Source organism: Silene latifolia, chromosome X (assembly GCF_048544455.1).
Source record: "Silene latifolia isolate original U9 population chromosome X, ASM4854445v1, whole genome shotgun sequence".
Lineage (NCBI taxonomy): Eukaryota > Viridiplantae > Streptophyta > Magnoliopsida > Caryophyllales > Caryophyllaceae > Silene > Silene latifolia.
In genome coordinates this window covers 11,048,706-11,067,750 of record NC_133537.1, presented here as the reverse complement: position 1 = coordinate 11,067,750, position 19,045 = coordinate 11,048,706, and positions in this window count along the sequence as shown.

The window sequence follows — 19,045 nt, the reverse complement described above, 5'->3', positions numbered from 1 at the left end:
TTTTCTATATTATATTTAAGTGAAGTTTATAATTTTTATATAAAAGCTTATACCATTTGACAAAAAAGCTTCTTAAAAAAAATTATGAAAATTATATAATTAGATTCGTGGTAATAAAAAATGTTATCATTAGAGTATTGGTTTCATATCATTTGCACATATTTTAATTATGATAAAAAAAAAGGAAATAAAACGTACGAATATTAATAGATAGTATAGTATTTACTTATTATTAAATCGGGATGGATGTCAAAGTAGGTTCGAAAATTATGGTATATTTCTAAGTATATTATTCATTCACATTGAAAAATTATGGAGGTGTACGTTATGAATATACTGCACCCAAATAATTAAATTGTCCCAGTCTCACATCAGAAATTTATCATAAGGTGGGGTGATCTCATGATTATAAATAGGATTTGATGGGGCATATTCTGCACCCGCTGACCAAGTCAACATATTGAGCGAGGTCAAAGATATCCACAGCCAGTCAACGACTTTAAACAGTATATCCGGTACGGCCTATCGGCCAGTCACCCGTCTCTCGGCCTGCTAACTAACCGGCCGGGAGACACATCCGCGTACTCATATCCAAGACCCCTCGGCATGGAGTCAACTGGGCCCTTCGGCCTGCCATGGGTCCCTCGGCCGAGGGTAGATCAGTCTTTCCACCTGCTAGCCACTTGGCCACTTGGCCACTACGTGACAAAAGGTGAAAGTCTATAAATACTCCACCTCTCTCATTGAGAAGGAGATCCAGAATCTAACCTAAGAACCACTTAAATTGGTATTATCTCTCTCATCTCTCTACAATACACGTCATCAAGCAACATACTACTTAATCACGATAAGTTCACTGACTTGAGCGTCGGAGTGAGTACGCTTGGCACAAAGCCAAGCCCTCAGTTTGCTCGTTGTTGCAGGAGAAAGCCGAGGAGAGCAATCAAGGCTAGAAGAGGCATTATTCGACAAAGCTAGCGTGGTAAACAAACCTACTTCGGAATTCATACCCGGAACAATTGGCGCCGTCTGTGGGGAAAGATACTAGAAGCTAGTCATCCCCAAACAAAAAAAAAACCCACCCAAAAAGCTAAGAAGATGTCAAAAGAACAAGAGGTGTTCGTAACCGAAGAGCCCCTCCACCCAGATGATACCGTCCACAATTCGGTTGTGCGGCCCTCCACCACCAGCCGGATAATTCAACCGGAGTTCGGGATGCCAATAATGCCGATACGCCGCCGCCCGCCGACCAGGTCACCGTCATGGGGCGTGTGGTTGATGCAAAGAAAGCCGGCGCTCCCGGACTCGATTGTCGCCGCGCACGCTCACACCGTCACACCGACAAGAGCGGCGGGACCCGTCCAGGAAGCTAGGGCCCAAAAGGTGACTCCGAGAAACCTGAACGAAGCACTAAGAGAGGCCGAGCCTACCAAGACGCCGGGGAGCCCAGTGTCGGTGGTAGAACTAAGCCCTTCCCGCACTCGCGGAAGGACGATGTCGCCGCGACGCCCACGAGGCATGCCCCGAGGACGAGCGAAAGGAGTCCGACTCACCCGAGTCGAAGAAGGAGTCCGACTCACCAGAGTCGGAGAAGAAGCCCTTCCCGCCACGGGGAGAGGGGCCGGACTAAGGATGCGAGGAGCCGATCGCCGCGTGTCATTAGACACGTGGTCAGACAGCCCCTCAGTGCCTACGTCCTAGAGACCCCAGTGCCGCCAAAGCTAAAGCTACCGTCTATATCATACAAAGGAGAGGGCGACCCAACCGATCATGCCGAGGCTTTCGAGTCTCACATGTCGGTGTGGGAGCAACCCGACGAGGTCCGTGCCGAATTTTCCCAACGACCTTGGTTGGAATGGCGCAAAGCCGGTACAAGGGGCTACCCGATGGGTCGGTATACTCCTATTCCGACCTAAGAGACGCGTTTTTGGCCCAGTACTCTACCAATAAAAGGAGAGCCGTCGAGACATCGGATCTCCTGACCATCAGGCAGGAGGGAGGCGAGTCACTCCGAAGCTATGTGAAGAGGTTCGATGCCGTGGTTCAGCAGATTAGGAGCCGAACAGCGAACTAGCGGCCTTCGCACCGATGAAAGGCCTCCCAGGGGACTTGAAAACGAGCTCATCAAGTGCGGTGGCCTGAGCCTTGAGTCCGCCAGGAAATTGGCCGACCAGGCCATTAAGGTCGAAGACTATCACAAAATATGGATAGGCCACGGCGAGGCCGGCACTCGAAAGAAAGAGCCACCGGGAGGACAAGCCGGATGAAGGGCGCCGTGACAATAATAGGTCGCGGACCGACAGGCCCGCCAGAGCGAAACCCGGCGGACGGGGAGTTCAGTCCGTACTACCATAAGAAGTACAAAGATCACACCCCCGGTCGTATCGGCCGCCGAGGTCTTCTCCCGAGCGTAAACGAGGGGCGAAATGGGAAAGGCCCCCAAACCTAGGGGGACGGTGACACGAGCCTGCATCTTGAGTACCACGGCCACACCGTCACTTAACCAACGATCGCCGCATTTGAAGAATGCCATTGAAGAGCCGATCCGAAAGGGAGCCTCGGCAAGTATATTGCCGGAGGCCAAAAGACTAACACCGTGGCTCGGATAAAAAATCCGTCTTTGAACGAATAGGAACAATTCATGTTGTCATCGGGGAAACGAGAACGGCGGATCCGCTCGCGGACACAACGGCACTGAACGGATCAGTATCGGGCCGTCAACTTCGTGCCCACTACAGCGGCCCGCGCTTCCAACATCCCGAACATAACTATTGGGAAGGAGGACTACGAAGGAATCATCGCCCCGCATAGCGACCCACTCGTAGTCCACTTAGACATAGCCAACCACCTGGTCATGAGATGCCCGATTGACACGGGTGCTTACACGAACATCATGTTCGTGGAGTGCTTTCTAGGGCTCGGCCTGAAAATTGCGGACCTTAGCCCATGCACCAACCCATTGTACAGCTTCTCCGGGCAGCTTGGTCCCCCCCGGGTCTATCAAGTTACCGGTGATGTTCGGCCACCGACGCGCCAAGAATGTGATGTCCGAGTTCGTGGTCATCGACGGCTCATCCGCATATAACGTTCTCATCGGTCGTATCACCCTGAGTGAGGTCGATCTTTGTAATGTCCATCCGGCCCGACACCGATGTATGTCTCGGACCGCGGGGAGGTTCATAAACTCGTCTCAAAGAACGAAAAAGACGAGGTGGTCAACGTCCAAATATCGGCCAGAGGATGCAACATGCAATCCTTCAAGGTAGCAAAGAAAGAGGAAAAAGGGAAGAACCCATCCTTACGACAGGAGGACGAACCGATGAGCACCAACCACGTCGGCATGGTCGAAGGGGCGAGACCGAGCAGATAGAGATCGATCCAGACGCACCGTAAATCGCTTCGGTGTCGGCCCGGAACCAAAATTCGGGCCGATCTCCTAGACCTGCCGAGGAGGAACAAAGACGTCTTTGCGTACTCGGTGCCGAGATGCCAGTGTGAGCCGAGAGGTCATCGTTCACAAGGTGAACGTGCTCTCCAACGCCGCCCCGTCAAGCGTAAGATGAGAAACTCCTCGGCCGAGAAAGATGAGGCCATCAAGGCCGAGGTAGACAAACTATTAGAGGCGGGCTTTATCACGCCTTGTACTTACCCCGAGTGGCTAGCAAATGTTGTAATGGTGAGGAAGTCATCGGGGGGTGGAGGATGTGTGTGGATTTTACAAATCTTAATAAAGCATGTCCTAAAGATTGTTATCCCTTGCCTCGAATAGATAGCTTAATAGACGCAACGGCAGGCTACACAATGCCGAGCCTGCTCGACGCTTTTTCAGATACCATCGTATTCATGGCGGAGGAAGACATGCCTAAATGCGCATTCATCACCATACACGGCACCTACATGTACAAGATGATGCCGTTTGGTTTGAAAACGCCGCGCGACTTACACAAGACTGGTGGACAAAGTATTCCAAAATCAAAAAGGGCGAAACATTGAGGCTTACGTCGACGATGCTATTGTCAAGAGCAAGTCTGACGGCGAGCACCTAGCCGATTTACACGAGACATTTTGTTCACTAAGAAAATACAAGATGAAGCTTAACCCTACAAAATGCAACTTCGGTGTCCGGGCCGGCAAATTCCTCGGCGTGCTTGTTAGCGCCAGGGGAATTGATGCCAATCCGGAGAAGGTCCAAGCAATTCTAGACCTGCCGGAGCCGAGGAATCGCAAAGAGATTATGATACTGACCGGGAGGATGGCGGCCCTTGCCCGTTTTATCTCTCGGTCACCCCGACAAGAGCACCCCATTCTTCGAGTGCTAAAAGGGAATAAAGACTTCTGGGGGGAGGAACAGAGCACACGACCTTCGAACAACCGAAAGCCCATCTGCAAACTCTCCCAACCCCGTCCGCACCGACGCTGGGGAAACGCTATATCTATATCTAGCAAGAAACCTCGGCCACGGTCGATCTTAATCGTCGTCGAGAAGAAAACAAGCAAAGAAGACTCAATATACTTTATCACCATACACTGTTGCCGCCGAGAGAAAACTACCCGCCGATTGAAAAAGCAGCCTTTGCCGTGGTTGTTGCCGCAAGGAAGTTGAAACCCTACTTCGACGCACATCCCATGACGGTCTTAACCGACCACCGTTGGAGAAAGCACTGAAAAATTCGAACAATCAGAGGCGGACTTATCAAATGGGCGGTGGAGCTATCCGGCTTCGGCATTCAATACAAACCAAGGCCTTCGATAAAAGGGCGGCGCCGTGACTTCTTGGCCGAGTGCACGTATCAGGAAGAGTCATGTCCCGGCATGTGGGAGGTATATACCGATGGATCCTCCACAACGAACGGCTCAGGAGCCGGCATCCTTATCATCAGCCCAAGCGGGGACGAGTTCGAGTACGCTTTGAAGTTTGCCTTCTCAACCTCAAATAACGAATCCGAATATGAGGCAGTGATAACCGGAGTTGAGTTAGCCAGAGCCGCCGGGGCAGAACACATCACTTTGAAAACAGACTCTCTCTTGGTGACTAACCAATACGAAGGAGAGTACGAAGCTCGGGACGATGGGATGGTAAGATACCTGGAAAAGGTAAAAGCCGAGACCTCAAAATTGAAGTCATTCAAAATGCGACACATCCCAGTGTCCGAGAACAACCGGCCGACGCTCTCTCAAAACGGCCGTTCAACCATCGGAATATCACCAACCGTGCTAGTGGACATCAGGAACGCTAAGAGCATTGACGAAACCATCAGCGTGGTGTGCGACGTAGAAGCCGAGACGACATGGATGACGCCGATAAAGAGGTATAAACTGACACATGAGCTACCGGAGGACCGCAATCTCTCACAAAAGATAAAGAGGATCGCAGCAAGGTACTTGGTATTTGAAGGAGAGTTATACAGAGGTCCGTGACAAGGCCACTCCTCCGAAGTGTGTCGGTCCCCCGATGCGAGCTAATCTTGTGACAAATACACGAAGGCATCTGTGGTCATCACATGGGGGCAAGAACACTAGCCCACAAAGCTCTCCGAGCCGGCTACTTCGGCCCACCATGCTTGAAGATTCCGAAACAAAACAAAAAAATGCAACAACCGTCGGATGCATGCTCCGGTGATACATGCACCTTCCCGAGACCTGCGGTAAAATGGTGCTTAGTCCTCTTCCTTTTGCACAGTGGGGAATGGATCTACTAGGGCCATTTCCGACGGCATCCGGAGGAAGAAGGTTCCTAATCGTCGCCGTCGATTACTTCACCAAATGGGTTGAGGCATGCAAGATTTGCCAAGACCGCGACGGCCGTAAGAAAGGTGATCTGGGAAAACGTCATAACTCGTTTTGGGTTACCCCAAGTCATGGTGTTCGACCATGGCCGAGAGTTTTGGAGTGATACAATAATGAGTTGGTTGGAAGAACTTGGCATCAAATTTGCATACTCCTCCGTCCGCCACCCCCAGCAACGGGCAGGCGAGGCGGCGAAAATAAAAACAATCCTCAACGGCTTGAAGAAGACAATTGAAGACCTCAAGGAAGATGGGCCGATGAGCTACCTGCGTTACGTGGTCCCTTCGAACCACGGAGAAAGAGGCAACGGGGTATCCATTCCACTTAGTCTACGGGTCCGGCGCGTCCCGCGATTGAAGCAACGGTGCCAACATTCAGAACGGCTACTTTTAACCCGGATGAAAACGAGGAAGGCCTAAGAACCTCCCTGACCTGGTCGAAGGAAGCCGAAATGCAAAGACGCCTCAACTTAGCGATATATCAGAGCCGAATGAAAAGGGCCTACAACCGAAGGGTCCACAAAAGGGATCTAACGGTAGGTGATCTCGGTCCTAAGGAAGTCAGCCGCCACCAATAAAGGAAACATTCATGGTAAGTTGACGCCAACCGGAAGGTCCCTACAAGGTAGTTGAAGAAATGAGGCCGGTACATACCGGCTGACGGACATGGGGGATGTACCTCGATGAGCCATTGGAACACCGACAATCTCGGAAAATACTTTGTATAGCAAAATGGAGGTGCCCAAAACAATTGTTGGCACCCCAATGCATGTTCATATCTAAATAGGAGTCATCCCCATTTTCCATCAAAGTGTTAATCCCCTCCATAGTCATGTCGAGGAAAACACAACGGCGGTCACCCCAAAGAAGAAGGCATGCTAACGTATGTACACAAAGCAGACAGAGAGCCAAAACCTCGATCACCTCGGCCTTTAACGGGAGTGACGGGGGACGAGCCGATATGCTAACATATGTTCAACGGCGGTCAAAACGTAAACTCCGTTGCCCGTGAATCGACCGGAAGAGACGAGTGAAACGCAACCGCCCTCGGCAAATTAAGACCGAATCTAAAGACGTTAAACACAGTTGAGATACGCATTCTAACCGCCTCGGCTAAAGCCAAAGGTAAAAACGAAAAGCGCTCAATTAATTAACGAATCGCCTCGGCAAATTAAGACCGAATCTAAAGACGTTAAACACAGTTGAGATACGCATTCTAAATCGCCTCGGCTAAAGCCAAAGGTAAAAACGAAAAGCGCTCAATTAATTAACGAATCGCCTCGGCAAATTAAGACCGAATCTAAAGACGTTAAACACGGTTGAGATACGCATTCTAAATCGCCTCGGCTAAAGCCAAAGGTAAAAACGAAAGCGCTCAATTAATTAACGCAAGAAGACAAGTGAAGGAATAAATCAAAGGCCTCGGCCAAGCCAGAGGCGAAGCAAGCAAATTCTCATTAAGAAAAAGATAACGAAGTTACAAGAAGGAGAAATACGACGACGGCCGTCCCTTTGGGATAAGCCAAGATTCTACCTACCAAGGTTTTACAAAATACAAGGAAAAGTAAAGCAAAAGGTTACGACTTTGTTCTTTGAAGCGCCAAAAGGATGGCGGGGAGAAAAGGCTTAATAGTTGGCCCCGAATAGCTGAAGCTATCCGAGACGCCGGTGAGCCCGGTGACGACCGCCCGTCTCCCTATGCCCGTTGTTTGCTTGCCCTTGCCGCCATCGCAGATCATCCTTGGTGGGCGACTTAGATGCAATGGGGCGACCTTAGCATCCTCGGCTTTCTTGGCGGCCTTAGCATCCTCGGCTTTCTTGCGGCCTTAGCCTCCTCGGCCTTCTTGGCGGCCTTAGCCTCCTCGGCCTTCTTGGCGGCCTTAGCATCCTCGGCGGCCTTGGCCTTAATGGACTCTTCTCTCGCCGCCCTCGTCTTCTCGAAGGGCCGCCTTTTCCGCGGCCGCCTCTTCCTCCTTCTTGGCCCTCGCATCCTCGGCAGCCTTGACCGCCGCAGCCTTCTCGTTAGCCTCGAGCCTATCGTCGAACGACCCGTCAAATTTTGGCCACGGAAAGGAGCCATCCTGGATCTGACTCCCAATCACCTCCCTGAAGGTTTCTTCGGTCAGGTCCCTATATTGAGCACACATGCGGGGGATAATCTTCTTTTGAAGCATCTCAATATCCTTCTCCCTTTGGGCAAGGATAGCACCGGTACCCCTATGTGACTCCGCCCGGAGCCGCACGCCCTTTCGACTCCTCCCTTTGGGCGACAACGACGTCGTAGCCGCCCTTGTACCTATCCCGTTCCTCCCGCAACTTGGCGGCGGCGAGGTCGCACCTCTAACTTGGCCTTCTCGGCGACAAAGAGCTTCTCAACTTCCTCCACACGCGCTCGTGTAGCAAGGAGATCAAGCTTAGCCTTCCGCTACCCCTTTGCGGCCACAACATCAAGCTTCACTTTCTATCAACGGCCCCGTCTTGGTCGTGGCCTCCTCTTGCTCCCTAATGCGAAAGCCGGCCAGTTCGGACCACTTCCCAATCCTCTTGCCCAGCCTTGTGCCCTCCGCTATGAGCTGGTCGTTGGATATCGACGAGAATAGAGTCGGCGGTGGCATTTTTCCCCGCCGTCCGCACGAGACCTCTCCTCACCCGCCGCTCGAATTGGGACAGATCGCGCCGGTTGATCTACAAAAATTCAATCAAAGAGTCCACGTCAACGTTCACGGACATACCAGAGCCGGTCATCGGGTATATCTAATGAGCCTAAATCGAGCCGCAAGTTAGATCTCATGCGGAGGGCTTTCTTCTTGGCCGATTGACCCGTTCCTCGGCGCCATCGTTAGCATGAGTGTGGCGGCGAAGCATCGGCGGTAGGGGTAGGCCTCTTCCTCTTACGCCTAAGTGGAGATCCCTCAAGATCGGAATCCTCCCCGTCGACAATGTCGACGATTTCCACCTTCTTCTCGGACGACGGGAGTTGGAGGCGGAACTGAGGTTGACACCGTAGCCGCCGAAGACTTGGCTTTTCGGACCCGGCGCGGAATGGCGGCGGCTACCTCGGCCGAGCCTCCGCCTCGTCCAAGCTCTTGACTTTTGATCCATGAGGTCGAGGGCGACGGACGGCGGTCATGTACATCGACCTTCGATTCCTCTCCGCACGTTACCATCTTTGTCAAGTCCCATCTTTTTGAGGAATTGCTCGACGAAACTGAGCCAAAGTTCTCTGTAAAAGAAACAAAGTAAGAGTTAGACAAAGGAACAAGTCAAGGCACAAAAACAAGAACGCTAAAACAGAAATGGGCCTCACACCGACCCCACTCACCCCGTGCTAGGGCCGGTATGAGGCCGACGTGGCAAAGCGGCTCATCCATCTGGATGACTTGCGTCGGGGGCAACCAAACTTTCGGCGTCCCATCGTCTTCGACCTCGAAAAGCTTCAATGCCCGCGTCTCGTCCTCGTTGAGACAGACCTTTGCGGCGTCCATCTTATTCTTGCCCTTAGGGATCATCTTCTCACGCTCCCCCCTACTCTCGCACCGCAAGTTAACGTGGTGCTGAAAAGACCGAGGCAACGGATAATCATCTGGGACCTCGACATACACCCACCGTTCCTTCCAGCCCTTGCAAGAGGTGAGCTTAGGCACGGTGAGATAGCCTGGCTCGATCCTGGACGCTATACCACCCCGGCCACCTTGAACATTCATTCAAGAAAATGAATTCGGCGGAATAAGTTTACCGTTGGGATCACCCCCCGAAGAGACACACCACACGAAGCCGACTATAGTCCTAACGGCCAAAGGGTGAAGGCTGCGCCGCAACGTTCATCGCCTGAATTATGGTAGAGACGTAGATATTGAGAGGAAACCGGAGACCATACTCCAGGTGTCTCATATATACGCCGATGTGACCCGGGGGAGGGCAACAGACGGCCTGACCCTCTCCAGGGATAACAATGTTGTACCCCTGGCCAAAAAAGAAGTGATCTTGAAAAATTGAGCCGGAGCGCGGATGAACTTATCGATAAAACCACGATCGGCGCCGTGTACAGGCATCATAATGATGCAGGACTGTTGACCTCTCCCCACCGGAAGGATTCCTTTCCTCATCATCATCAACATCGTCATCATCCTCCCACTGCTCCAGGACTTTGCGGTCAACTTCAGGAGAAGGAGACCTAAGGCCCCCCGACCTTAACGGAACGGCGGCTACCGCCTCCTCCTCATCAAAACGCGCCGGAACCCCGGTGCACGATAAATCGGACCGGCGTCGTGAGAAGACATGGTTCACAACAATTACTTAAAACAAATTAAAAGATGATAAGTTTTTTTTGGTTTACCTTGAAGAAAAGTGCTACGCCGACGTAAAAATTCTGAAGATTGGAAGAGAAAGAAACACTTGAAGTTCTAGATCTAGAAAGAAGAAAAATTTTTTGGAATGAATGAAATTAGTAACCAATTTCACTTCAAAAATCTGGTATTTATAGGCCAAGGCCCACAAAGGAGGACCAATCAAAGCGCAGCCCATGAAGCGTCAGCCAATCAACGAAGAGACACATGTCAGGCATGCGTACACGGAATGTCAATCGACGCAACAGTTGAATGTCAATCAATGCAACAGTAACCAAGCGTCTTCAACACGCCCCTTCATATCCCTTTGCCTATTCATCTTCCTCAGCAAAATCCTAAAATATCCTCTTCTCCGCGGCAATATGATTAACCAAGCTAGGTAGCACCGGCCTGGGCAATCAGCACACCTAAGACTCTCAACCTTGGGTCCGCCGCCAGCAAGATCTTCTCTTCCACATTTGATGTCCAATACCCATCCATGTGGAGGGGGATATGGTACGGCCTGTCAAAGTAAGCCGAGGAAGAAGAAGCGGGCGAGAAAATTTTCACTTGTGCGAGAATATACGCTCAACATACATCGGGCCCATACCACGGCATAGACTACGGCTGGGGCAAATTGATGGGGCATATTCTCGCACCACCGACCAAGTCAACATATTGAGCGAGGTCAAAGATATCCACAGCCAGTCAACGACTTTAAACAGTATATCCGGTACGGCCTATCGGCCAGTCACCCGTCTCTCGGCCTGCTAACTAACCGGCCGGGAGACACATCCGCGTACTCATATCCAAGACCCCTCGGCATGGAGTCAACTGGGCCCTTCGGCCTGCCATGGGTCCCTCGGCCGAGGGTAGATCAGTCTTTCCACCTGCTAGCCACTTGGCCACTTGGCCACTACGTGACAAAAGGTGAAAGTCTATAAATACTCCACCTCTCTCATTGAGAAGGAGATCCAGAATCTAACCTAAGAACCACTTAAATTGGTATTATCTCTCTCATCTCTCTACAATACACGTCATCAAGCAACATACTACTTAATCACGATAAGTTCACTGACTTGAGCGTCGGAGTGAGTACGCTTGGCACAAAGCCAAGCCCTCAGTTTGCTCGTTGTTGCAGGAGAAAGCCGAGGAGAGCAATCAAGGCTAGAAGAGGCATTATTCGACAAAGCTAGCGTGGTAAACAAACCTACTTCGGAATTCATACCCGGAACAGGATTCAATCTTGAAACTTACTTATCAACCCAAAATATTTTGAATCTTTCAAGTATTATCTTAGAGAGTTCTTATATATTTTAAGTCTCTGAAGTATTGTCTTATATAGCTTTTATAAGAGTTTGTATTAACGACACGTCTCAGTTACAACAATAACATACAAATATTAACCACGTAAATAATTATAAAGGCGATTACAAATTAATGATATTATGATTACTTTAAGACAATCGATAGTATAAATAACTTCATTTTTGTCAAAATCACAACTTAAAATAGAATGGTGCTAAATATACGTAAATTGGTTATTAATTTGTCATAAATAATGATAATCTCTACACTAAGATAAAAAATTTAAAAAAATAATAAACTCAAGTGTTATATAAAAAAATCGTGAATACACAAACAAAACAATAATTAGCTTTTTACTTTGATAAATAGTAGAACTAAATCTTTTTAACTTTTAAATACAGGTAATTATTATGCCTCATAACATTTGAGTAAGACTAAAACACAATTTTTTTAACCATTTTCGAAATCGCACCAGAAAAAGATTACATTTATTTATACATTTTATTGATTCCTCCATTTCATATAAAAATTCGTGTTAGGGAAAAAATAAAAATATGTAATTAAAACAATTAGATTAGTAAAAATACTTATTCTATATTTCCAAAAATCAATAATTGCATAAACTAGATGGGTGATCCTATAATATAGTTAAAAAAAATATGAAAATAATATAATTAAATTCATGGTAAAAAATGTTAGAGTTTTTTTTGTCAAAAACTACCTTATATTTAGGGGTATTTGTAAAAAGACTACCTTACATTATTTTTTTTGTTTTCTCCTACCTTTGTTTTATTTATTCTTGGTCAATAACTACCTACACTAAGAATATAGACAAATTTGGTTAATTTTCTGGTTTAAATCTATCTTCCTTGACTCTCTTATGTTTTAATCTTGCTTAGGCACGATTTTGGGAAGTCGTAATGTAGCTTTGGTTAACTTTAGTAGATGTTCGTAGTTATTATTGAAATGGGAAAAACATAAATTATGCTTTAAGTGAAGTTAAATTGTGGGTTGGACGTGGTTGGTTATTGTTGTTCAATGTTAACAAAGTCATGTGAGATAAGTTAATGTTGCTAAATCAACCAAATTTCGCCATATTTTCAGCACTGGTAGTTTTTGACCAAAAAAAGAGAAAACAAAGGTAGTCTAAAGCAAGAAAAATAACATAAGGTAGTCTTTTTACAAATACCCTAAATATAAGGTAGTTTTTAACAAAAACCTGAAAATGTTATCATTAAAGTATAGGTTTCGTATTATTTACACATATTATTGATGCCCAAAGATCAAATGTTATCTCAACAATAGCGAAACTTATTTATTATTTGTTTTTCTCGCATAAATAATAAACGACAGATGTGTATGTATTTATCTTCTATTTTCATTGAAAAAAATATTGTAATCATATATAAACAAATAATTATATGTAAAAAATTAAAGTCTTATAATATTTTTTTTCATTATAACTTAGTTAATTACCTCGTGCAAAGCGCGGGCTTTCATCCTAGTTTATAATGAAATGTAAAATTTATCAACCAAATTATGAGACACATTTACTACTTACGCGGTTAATATTATTACTTTCACTACTCATGTAACACCCTCATTTATTTAGGAGCCTTTAGCTAGACATCCTAAGTAAATGAGAGCGTTATCATCTCGGTTTCCCGAGGTAGTGAATAACAAAGACCAACTCACCAAAGTACTTTAAATTAAAACTTAGCGATTACATGTTTATTACAACTTAACCAAACTAAACTTAATATAAATTAAGATACAACTCACAACGGAAATAAATAAAGTGATTGAATAATCTATGTGATCTAGACTTCTAGGTAGACTGGCCAAGTCATCACGCATCCCATAGCTTCGAAGTCAGCTAATCTTTAGTACCTGTCAAATCTGCTCCCCATTATGGTTCATCACATGTGTTCACGTATACACGGTCAACCACGAGGTTGAGTCGGAATAAATACTAACAACAATAACATACGAAAGGCAATCCAATTCAATTCACATTGCACAACTCCCTGACTAACGTGCTCCTTTCCATGACTTAGCACACCTCCCTTAAAAAAGTGCTCACATTACTTTGGTACCCATCCCTTAACAACGTACCACCATTATGTAATAGTACCCCTCCCTCACAACGTACATATTAACATCTCCCCAGAGTACAAACTCCCTCAACAACGTACATCTGACTGTCGCACAACTTTTCACAATTTCCACATTCACAATAAACGATAACAAACTAAATCACCTCATCACAATTACTAATATCAACCAACACAATGCAATATAATTCTCTCTTCCAACAAATACGATAATATCAACCAACACAATGCAGTATATTTCTCCCTTCCAACAGTTACGATACTATTAACCAACACAATAGACATATGATCAATTCCACATTAACATAAACCATTCATTAAACCAAATATTATCGAACAAGTATTGAGTAGGATTTATCCCTACTTGGCAAGCAATTCTAAATAAGCAGCTCAAGCGATCCAAATAATTAAAGTAATCCGAACCCGATTATAATTTCCTCACAAATCGTCACCTAATATAAATATTATAATTTTCCATCAATTATTAATTATTACTTTCCATTATTATTTACTATTTATAAATTAATTCATTATTCAAATTCATTATTTATTATTATTATTAAAGGATTACGATATTAAAATCCGATTCAATTACAAACCCGAGTCAAACCCAACTTAAAAACCCGACTTAAATAAATAAAACACAAACCCATAAAACAATACCCAAAATCCACGAACAACTACCCCCATTGCCCGTGTAAAACCCATCACCAACACCCACACATACACCTCCAAACAACCCGTTTTATTACACCCAAACCCGACACAACCACCTCTGCCACATGCCCCACCGTGAGCCTCATATGCCCACAACCCAGACACGGTCCTACCACCAGCAACAACTACACTACACGGCTGCCAAAGCAAGCCCTAACAACTAACATCAACAACACCAACACTGTTCGAACCTGTAATACTACGGTTTTATGAGTCTTAGGGTACTCTATCGAGAGGGGCTTACTCTGTCGAGTAAGTATGGTTTTTACGCAAAACAGTAGTCTGCCTGATGACTACTCGATCGAGTAAGCTTGGCACTCGATCGAGTAAGGGTCACTCGATCGAGTAAGTGACTTACTCGATCGAGTAAGTTGGTTAAGGGTGATTTGCGACGGGTTTGTTAATAATGCGGATTAATATATATTCTTTCGTCATCTTTTTCCTAAAACACTTTTGCAAACCTATATCACAAACAAGGAGAAGTTTCAAGTTACGTTGCTTAATCCCTTCACATTATTAGCAAATCCCGGAGCTATAAGTCTCGGTTTTAATCGTTCTTTATACCTTTGTGATCCTTGCGTCGTGGGTAAGTTCTACATATGATTTTTATATCGTTTGATTAATATTGGCTAAACCCTAATTGGGTGATTTGGGGGTTTTTGGTGGTTTATATGATTACGGTAGTAATAATATGTATGTATGTATATGAGGAGGGTTCGTTGAGGAGAGATTCTGATTTAGCTGCTTCATCGTCTGATTCCGTGTTTGCTTTCCAGGTAGGGTTTTCCCTACTCAGTATTAATTACATAAGTGTGGTTGGTGATTACTGTTGTTGTTGTATATCGTATTGGCATTGGATTCTGTTTTGGTGGTTGTTGATAGTGTAGTATAATTGTTGTTGTATAACTGTCTGTGATCTTCGGGGCGCATCCCTGGCTAAGTGGAGTCACTTGCGGGAGTGGATTCACGCCCTTGGTTTACCCTTTGTGAAACCCGCCACAGGAGGGAATGTGCACATTAAGGAAACTTGGGTTTATCGCCCAGTGGTGATAAGCGGGGATTTGGTGGGTACGGCTGCGGTCCTCCACTGGCGGTGTGGAGTACTTGTTGCGATGGGTACTCTATCAGGACTACACACTTTAGTGTGTAGTCAGTTGTGTAGAGATTGATTATGGAGACCAGAGAATTGTTGTGTTGTTGAGCTGTTTTGGTATTTGTTTCGTTGTGGCTTTGTTTTATGTAACTAGTACTGACCCCGTTAATTGTTTTAAAAACTGTGGTGATTCATTCGGGGATGGTGAACTGTTATTGAGCAGGTATGATATGACGCGTATGGGTTAGCTGAGATGAGTCATCACGTGGCAGTTAGAAGTCTTCCGCTGTGTTAGACGATGTTTTGTAGTTTGGATTGTTCTATCAGTAGACCGTTTTGAGTACTTTATATTTCAGTTTAACAGTTTCGGAGTTGACATGTAATCACTTTAAACCGTATTTACTTTTAAGTATGTTTCGTTATTGTCTTATGATTATCATTGCCTCGGGTAACCGAGATGGTGACGTTTTCATACCTTTAGCGGTCCTGGTAAGGCACTTGGAGTATGGGGGTGTCACAAAGTGGTATCAGAGCGACGATCCTGAAACCTAAAGCCAATGAACCTAATGAACATAGGGAGTCAAACTAAAATGAACCCGGGGTAGAGGTTGTAGGAGCTAATGCAAAGGCTTAGGAGATGTCCTAAAGTCACGAACTCGCCCTATAATTTTGAACCGGTCACATGGGGTACGTGTCCGGATCGTTATGTGTTATTTTCTTGTTTGCATATCTATATAATAACATGTGGTGTGAATCGGTGGATGCATGAATGTGGAGGATATGAGGCATGGAAAAAAAAAGTTATGATTATGTGATTTGTATGTTGGATGATTGAAGGCATGATGTTTGATTTATAACGCGGTATATTAGAAATACGGAAGTAAGTTGTTTTGCTTGAGTATATAAAGAGTTGCGTATATATATGTTGTTGTTGTCATTATGCTAGTAGTATAGAAAGTTGGGAAAGTAAGATGAATATGCGGGTAGTGTATACGAGTCTGCATGACTCGATCAAGTGGGGGGCACTCGATCGAGTAGGTGAGAGGCTCGATCGAGTGGGTCTGACTCGATCGAGTAGGTAGTTTTACGTTTTCTGGGCAGAAGCAAGTTTTTGGGCGCTCGATCGAGTAGGTGGTGGCACTCGATCGAGTGGGGTCAGCTCGACCGAGTGCGTTTTTGGGAGTTTTCTGATCAGGTTCTGGAGTCGAGGTACTCGATCGAGTAGGAGGGGCAACTTGATCGAGTGACCTCAACTTGATCGAGTAGGTTAAGGAGCTCGATCGAGTAGGTTCTATACAGGTTATATGCGTGTTTTGAGATGTGGGATGAGTGTTTATGTTTACCTTTCTCTTATATAGTTTCAAGATGCCGCCAAAGAGGAACTCTTTGTATGCTAGAGTAGAGAGTATGACTGTTAATGATATAGTGAAAATGTTGGAGCACCAGGATGCTCTCACAGATGCTTTGAAAAGAGTGGGAAAGGATAAGGATGTTGATCACTCCAAGATCAACATTCATATAGCTAGGTTTAACCCTAAGGATAAGGGGACAGAGGCGCCAATTCTGCTGGATAATTGGCATAGAGAGATGGAGAATATTCTCGAGTTAGTTCATTGTCTGGAGGAGTTGAAAGTGGAACAAGTTGTGTTCTACTTGAGGGAAGCGGGCGGTGAGTGGTGGGATAAGGTTAAAGTGAATGCTCGGGAGATGTATATGAAGCAGGGGCTACCTGCAATACCTTGGGATGAGTTCAGGAAAGCGATGACGCGTGAGTTTGTGCCAGAGCATGTGTGTATTAAGCTGAGGGAAGAGTTTGATGATTTTAAGATGACATCCGAGACGATGGTGGCTGAGTACTACCGCAAGTTTAATGAGAAGTCTAGGTATGATGAGGACATGGGGCTGAGTGAAGAGAATTTGGCATTGAGGTTTGAGAAGGGGTTGACCCACAAGATTATGGAGAAGTTACCGGTGGGAGTTCTTACAGATGTGAATGAGGTCTATGAGCGTGCTGGGAGGGCTGAGAGGTTAGTTGAAATGACCAAGGAGAGGGGCGCTGAGAGCGAGGGTGGTGGTCAGTCCAGCTATAAGAAGGGTGGCCATAGTCAGGTGAGAGCATATTCATCGGGCTCGGGGTTTAGTGATGGGGCTTATAACGGGCGTGGTCGTGGTAGTGGTGGCAGTAGTTGGGGTATGACTTGTTATAACTGTGGCGGTGTGGGCCATAAGAGACATGAGTGCACCAGTGCTGTGAGTGGGGGTTTTCAGAGACAGACGTAGGGGAGTTTCTCACAGGGTCCTATGCAGAGTTATGCTAATAACAGGCGGGCTGGGTCGTGGAACAACAGGGGAGGTCAGAGTAACAACGGTGGGGCTAACCGCAATGGCAGTAATTCATATCAGAGACCGGTGACGAACACCAACAACAACCAGGGGTCGGCAGCTAAGCAGGCTACCTCAGCTAGTACTGTCCAGGGAGGTGGGCAGAAGACCAGTGGAAAGCTATTTATGATGGATAAGAAAGCAGCTGAGGATGATGCTCATGTTATCACCGGTACATTTCTTGTTAATGGAGTTTTTACCTTTGTTTTGTTTGATTCGGGAGCATCACAGTCGTTTGTATCATCGAGTCATGTTAAACGGTTGGGTTTGAGTGAGTATGAGTCTGTAAGAGAGGAAGTTTTTATACCTTCAGAGGAGTCTGTATCTTGTGGGCGGTTGTATAGGGGTGTTTCTATGTTAGTTGGACAAGTTGATCTACCTGTAGACTTGTTAGAGTTTTCTTTAGATGGTTTTGAGAAGATAGTTGAGATGGATTGGTTGGGAAAGTACAAGACTAAGATAGATTACCATCAAAAGAGGGTTTCTTTGAGATGTCCTAAGGGGATTAGTGTGTCTTATCAAGGGTTTGTTGTCAAACCCAAAGTTAAGTTGATTGCAGCAGTGACCTTGAAGTCCTATCCGTGGAAGGGGTGCCCGTTGATCTTATGTCATGTGAGAGATCATAGGGTGGAGAGTCCGACAGTTGAGCAGATACCAGTGGCAGGAGAGTTTTCAGATGTCTTTCCAGAGGAGATTCTGGGGTTACCACCGAAGAGGGAGATAGATTTCAGTGTTGAACTGAAACCGGGAACGGGGCCAATCTCTAAGGCACCGTACCGTATGGTTCCTAAGGAGTTGGAAGAGCTAAGGAAGCAGCTGGATGATCTGATAGAGAAGGGATACATTAGACCTATTGTATCACCGTGGGGAGCACCGGTTTTGTTTGTGAAGAAGAAAGATGGGAGTTTGAGGTTGTGCATCGACTATAGGGAGCTGAACAGAGTGACGGTAAAGAACAAGTATCCTTTGCCAAGGATAGATGATTTGTTTGATCAGTTGAGCGGTGCAACAGTCTTTTCTAAGATTGATTTGAGGTCGGGTTACCATCAGGTGAAGATTAGAGAGGAGGACATACCAAAGACAGCTTTTACATCGAGGTATGGTCATTATGAGTATGTGGTGATTCCGTTTAGGTTGTCTAATGTACCTGCAGTGTTTATGGATTTGATGAACCGGGTCTTCACTCAGTTTTTGGATCGGTTTGTGGTCGTTTTTATAGATGATATCTTAGTCTTTTCTAAGACTCAGGAGGAGCATGAGGAGCATTTGAGGATAGTGTTACAGATTTACAGACCTTGCGAGAACATCAGTTGTATGTAA